The sequence below is a fragment of the Bos grunniens genome, chromosome 14 (assembly GCF_055505025.1).
Source record: "Bos grunniens cultivar Pamir isolate PY7600 chromosome 14, Bosgru_T2T1.0, whole genome shotgun sequence".
Classification (NCBI taxonomy): domain Eukaryota; kingdom Metazoa; phylum Chordata; class Mammalia; order Artiodactyla; family Bovidae; genus Bos; species Bos grunniens.
The window spans coordinates 51454866-51460865 of NC_141178.1; positions in this window are offsets into that span (position 1 = coordinate 51454866).

The window sequence follows — 6000 nt, forward strand, 5'->3', positions numbered from 1 at the left end:
CACAGAGGCAGGAAGTAGAACACTGGTTGGCAAGGGCTGGGGTGGAAAAGGAGAATGGGAATTTGCTGTTTAATGGGTACAGAATTTTGGTTTTGCAAGATTAAAAGAACTCTGGAGATGGATGGTGGTGATGGTTGCACAGCAATGTGAACACGCTTAACACTAACGAACTGGATGCTTTAAAAAGGTTAACATGATAAATTCTGTTATGTGGATTATTTCACAATTTTAAAAAAAGAACAAGGATGGCAATGGATTAAAACACTTCAGATAAATCTCACTTTGGATAAAATGTTAGAGATGCCTAATTAGAGTTGTATATTGCATTTGATCATGGCAATAAAGACAAGTACCAGCATGGGATGCAGTGATTTGGGAACCTGCATACATGGACAGGTCAACTCATGTTATTCTGGAGTGAGTGGAGGCTCTGGCTTGTTAGGGTAGAGAAATCTGACTCTCTTCATTGGAAAGATTTTTAAACTTTTTATACTTAGAAGTCACTGTGATTCTTACTGTCTGTCAGGCTGGTTTTCTCATATGTGCTGGCAAGCCTCACTGGTGATTCAGTATTCAGTAGTGATTAATAAAGGCAAGAGTTAAATTCTAAATCTACATTCTAGCTATTATGACTTTAGGCAAATTGCATAATCTCTTCAAGTTTGTTTCCTCATCTGTAAAGTGGACTGTTGTGAAGATTCAATTATCTACAGTAAGAAAAACAATTAGTATAGCTCCTGGCGTATAGCTGCTATTCAATAAATTACTGTAATTATATATAGCACTGTAAACTACTTCCCTTTAGGACTCTTGTGACTTATAACTCCTATTGCTCTTTTATGATTATAAAAAATCATTCCCAGACACTTGATGTATACATCAAGGTCTCAATAAACATTTGCTAAATAAATGGATGATGTTGAACAAATATCATGTTGAACCAACAATTGGTTCAACAATTGGTCCATTATAACTCCCAGAATATTATCTGTCAATGTTAATCTCATTGTTAGTATAGTTGGGTTTGGTTTAAGTTGCTTTTGCTACTTTACAACTAGTTGAATGGCAGGATGAGGAAGTATCAACATTTTCTACCATTAGAAGGCCAATTTAATTAAATAAACATTTACTGAGGTCTTACTAGAAGGACAGCTACGATCCCTGCTCTTAAGATATTTCAGTGGAGGGTATATATTTGTACATGGTAAGTATAGTACAAGGTAGGATATGATCCATCCAAAGAGCTATAGGAGCACAAAGAAGAGGGACTAATGATCAGCGGACTGTGGGAAAGACCATCCACTGCCCACCCAATTCATCCCAGACAGTATGTCAAGGCTCCAGCCTGGTTCTCCACACATATATCTCGCATATGGATCAAGAGAGGGCAGCAGAGGCCACAGTAGCTGTGTGGTTGAGGCTTCAAGGATCCTGATTTCCCAACTCTCTTTCATGTTAAAATAAGTAATCTAGGGACTTTCTTGGTGGTCCAGGAGTTAAAACTCCATACTTCCACCACAGGGGGTTGTAGGTTCAACCCCTGGTTTGGGAACTAGGATCCTCATGCTGCATGGTACAGGCAAAAAATGTGCCTCCCCCCAAAAAAACTAATATATACCCCTGTCAAATGGCTCCTAATTTAAGGCCTAATCTTTTAAGATCTAAAAGACACACCCAGAATTACCCAAGTTACACTTTAAACCCTGTTTCACTTATTATCCCTAAGTCCCTATAAATTAAGTAGGGTATGTCCGTTTTACACGAGAAAACTATTTTACAAGTTTTCTCTAGCATGTACTGTGGTAGGGCCAGGATCAGAATGTGTGAGACACATTCAATGAACAGATTACCTTTGTTTTACAGAAGTGAAATTATACCAAATAGTTTTCTAAAATACAAGATTTATGCGCAGTTTGGAATTGTAGCTATTCTTTGAATATTCAAACTACTAAATGATTCAAAATGATTAGTATAAGATGGATATATTTTTTAAAATCCTTTAAAATTTACAATAACATTCATGTACCTGTTGAAACAACAAAGCCAAAAGAACCAGTGATCTAATTCTAGTTATTGCAGGTAAGTTCTTGGCATCATTGACAACAGAAGCTAATTATAGTAAAGAAATCAAAAGTGAAGCTGACACTGAGGTGAAGAAAACATGCATTGTTTCGGCGCTGCTTTTTCTGTGCATCCTTAAATTGAAACCAAATGTGGTTTTCAGTGAGGCTACCTCCCCCGCAGGTGGCGCTAGTGGTAAAGAACTCACCTGCCGTTGCAGGAGACATAAGAGAGGCGGGTTCAATACCCGGGTTGGGAAAATCCCCTGGAGGAGGGCACGGCATCCCACTCCAGTGTTCTTGCCTGAAGAATCCATGGACAGAGGTGCCTGGTGGGCTACGGTCCATGGGGTCACAAAGAATCGGACACGGCTGAAACGACTTAGCATGCTGGCAGGATGCTACCTTCAGTTCAACTATTTTTAATTTTCTAACGTCTGAAGTAGAGAAGACTGAAGTTAGCAAACAGGCATTATCTTAATTGTTTTTAAGTGCTTCAAAAACGGTGCTATGTTTCAGATGCTGTTAATTTAGTAACAGTAGACAAATCACAGTGAGGAAACAGGTCAAGAACCTGAGAAGGCTGAATGATAAAATTAAAACATTCAGCACAAGCTCTCTTGTTTAACAGCCTGTGTATGCCTGCCAAGCGTGGTGAGTGTTTATGGTTCACTGGACTGGACTGTATGCCAAACACTTCAAAGAACGTTCCAGAGAGATGGGCTAACTTATTGGAAGTTGAAAGGCTCAAATTCCACAGTTTGTTCTTATTTTTACTTTTAACTTAAAGTTTTTATTATGAAATATTTAGACATTTTATAGGATAACTAATCCAGTTTCCACAAGTCAATGACATAAATTTTTAAAAAGGAGAAAAGAAAAAAGGAGGGAGGAAAAAAGCAATGCCCTGGATTAAAAGAGACTTAAAAGATCTGAGATCGAAATACATGGTGTGGACCAACTATGAAAAGATATTTTTGAGACATCAGAGAAATTTGGTTATATTAATAGAATTGATACTAGATGTTAGCAGTAAATTTTCATGTTTATATTTTATGCTTTGTGGTATGTAGGAAATGTTTATATTTTAGAGCTAGAGAAGATATGTGAAGGGATAAAATTACGTATTTGGGATTTGCTTTTAATTACTTTTAAGGGAGAAGGAAATGGCAACCCACTCCAGTACTCTTGCCTGGAAAATTCCATGGACTGAGGAGCCTGGCGGGCTACAGTCCATGGGGTCACAAAGAGTCAGACACGACTGAGCGACTTCACTTCACTCACTTTAATTACTTCAACAAAGGATGAAAAAAGTGATAGATTAAGTAAATGTCAGCAAACTTAATATTCATTGAGTAATTCCCAAGGTAATGGGAATTTATTATACTCTTCCTTTTCATGAAGTTTAAATCTTTCAAAATAAAATGTTTTTTTAAAAAAACCCTCTAAACTTTAAAGTGGGAAAGGGAGTTTTGGTTATCAATCTCGACCTTCCAGACTTATGAAGAGTCTATGATAGTTATTTGCAAACTGCATAAACAGTTCTTTATAGATGAAGTTACTGTAAGTCTGTTTTATTTGCCATTGTGGTTTTTAAACTCTCTGACAAGAGGGAAAAATAATCTGAGGTCACAAAAACTTTCTTTGTCAAAGATGCCCTGAATGATACCCCTGTATCATGTCTGACTTTCTCTACTCACTCTCCACCTACCAGCTGGAGTTATATTTAAAACTGTAAATACAGGCATCTCAGTCTCTGCTGAAACCCTTCAGTGGATTCCAGTTCCTGGAGTGAAATCAAATGCTCATGGCTCACTAGGCCCATGGGAGCTAGTCCCCGTGTGTCTCTCCTGCCTCCTCTGGGCCACTCACCTGCACTCACTATACTCCTGCCCCCTTGGCTTCCGTCAGCCCTCCCAATGGCCGAGGTCTGTCCCAGCCCATGACCTTCCCTGAGCTTGTCGTTCCTCTTGGAACATCCTCCCCAACCCATTGTTATCTCCCTAATGGAAACAGTTCTTTCCTCTTTTATCGATTTTCACAGTTGTTTAGGGTTTATAGTTCTGTCTCTTTACCCTACTCTTCTCCATGTGTATTCTGTTTACCACTGTATAGCCAATGACATTCCATTTTTGTTGAATTAGCTAAGAATCATCTTTACTAAGCTTCTAGTCCTGTAACTACCATACGAATCTTGAAATTTAGAGTTGGAATTTTGGAAAAAGGGAGTATGGTGACTATCATCTGAAAAGTTAACTGAAGCTTTGGAGGAATTAGGGTTGAGGGAGCAGGGGGAATTTGAGAGGAAAAATATCAGAGCAGAGCAAGTGATGAGTAGGTTGCAGAGTGAACCTTGCGCAGGGAAGATGATGCCACTGTGGTTCCTGGTGTGTTTGAATTCATGAACTCACATTTCCCTGTGATATTTCTGCTGTTCAGCCAGTGTCCTAACTTCCATCTTAGGTCTCTGCTGTGCACTGAAGCACAGCCCTCACTAATGGGAGGGATCAGGGGCTGGGATTCGGGCAATGACTAGAATCTCTCACTTCTGTGCCAAGGAGGAAGAGTTGGAAGAATACAGGCAAAGATACACAGCTCTAAAATCACAGGGAGATTTCAACCCACTTCTCTAAAAATTGACAGCTTTTGTACACATACAATTTGAACAAGACAGTTAAAAAATATGAGCCAGAGGGGCAAGATAGGGGTAGGGGATTAAGAGGTACAAACTATTAAGTATAAAATACATCAGCTCCAAGGAAATAGTGTACACCACAGGGAATATAGCCAATATTTTGTAATAAATTTAAGTGGAGTATAATCCATACAAATATTGAATCACTATGTTATACACCTGAAACTAATATAATTTTATAAATCAATTATACTTCAATAATAAAAATATGAGCTAGTGGGCTTTATTTATAACTGTACAACCAAATGGCTATTTATTAAAATTTTAACACTTTATGGTGCTTATGCTGTGCTAGCCACTGTTTGTAAGTGGTTTCCAGCTATTGGATCATTTGAAGAATTAGAGGGTACACATTCTTTCTCGGGTTATATAGAACATTCATAAAAGTGATCAAGTTCTGGATTACAAAACAAGTCTCAAAATAACAAAAATTCATCTCTAGGTCTAATCATATATAGTAAAATGTTCCCTGACAAAGGTGAGGGAAGGCAAGGAGAGAGGAAAGGAGATGGGTGAGGAATAGGGAGCTCAGCTCTACCTAAATGTTTTATTTGAGAGAAAGCAAGCAAGGAAGGAGAGCTTCCCTGGTGGCTCGGATGGTAAAGAATCTGCTTGCAATGCAGGAGACTTGAGTTCAATCCTTGAATTGGGAAGATCCCCTGGAGAAGAAAATGGCAACCCACTTCAGTATTCTTGCTTGGAGAATTCCACAGACAGAGGAACTTGGAGGGCCCCAGTTCATGGGGTTGCCAAGAGTTGGACATGACTGAGTGACTAACACACACACAAGGAAGGAAAAAGAGGGAGGGAGGGAAATTTATCTTAAATGGCTCAGGAAAAAAAAAAAAAAAAAACCAACTGCCAATCTAACATAGAAAGACAAGGATAAGCAAATGTGGTAGATATTAACACTTGGGAAACTGTGAAGAGTGCATGGGAATTCTTTGTAATATTCTTCTGGCTTTTCTAAAAGTCTGAAATTAAGTTAAAAATTTTTTAAAAAGTTATAGCAAGTATGGCTATGTCAGTTTATGGGTAAAGGAGTTTCACATGATATCTTTCTTACATGAATTTATAATTAAAAGATAAAAAGAAAACATTTAAACTGGGCATAGCGAATTATTTATAAGAGGAACCCCTCATGTCAGAAGAGACACTGATAGGCCAGGGCAGGCTGTCATCTACCCATAGAAGGCTGCCTTCGAGCCAATGAAACATGGTGCTCTTTGGGGCTCTGTGAGTCCA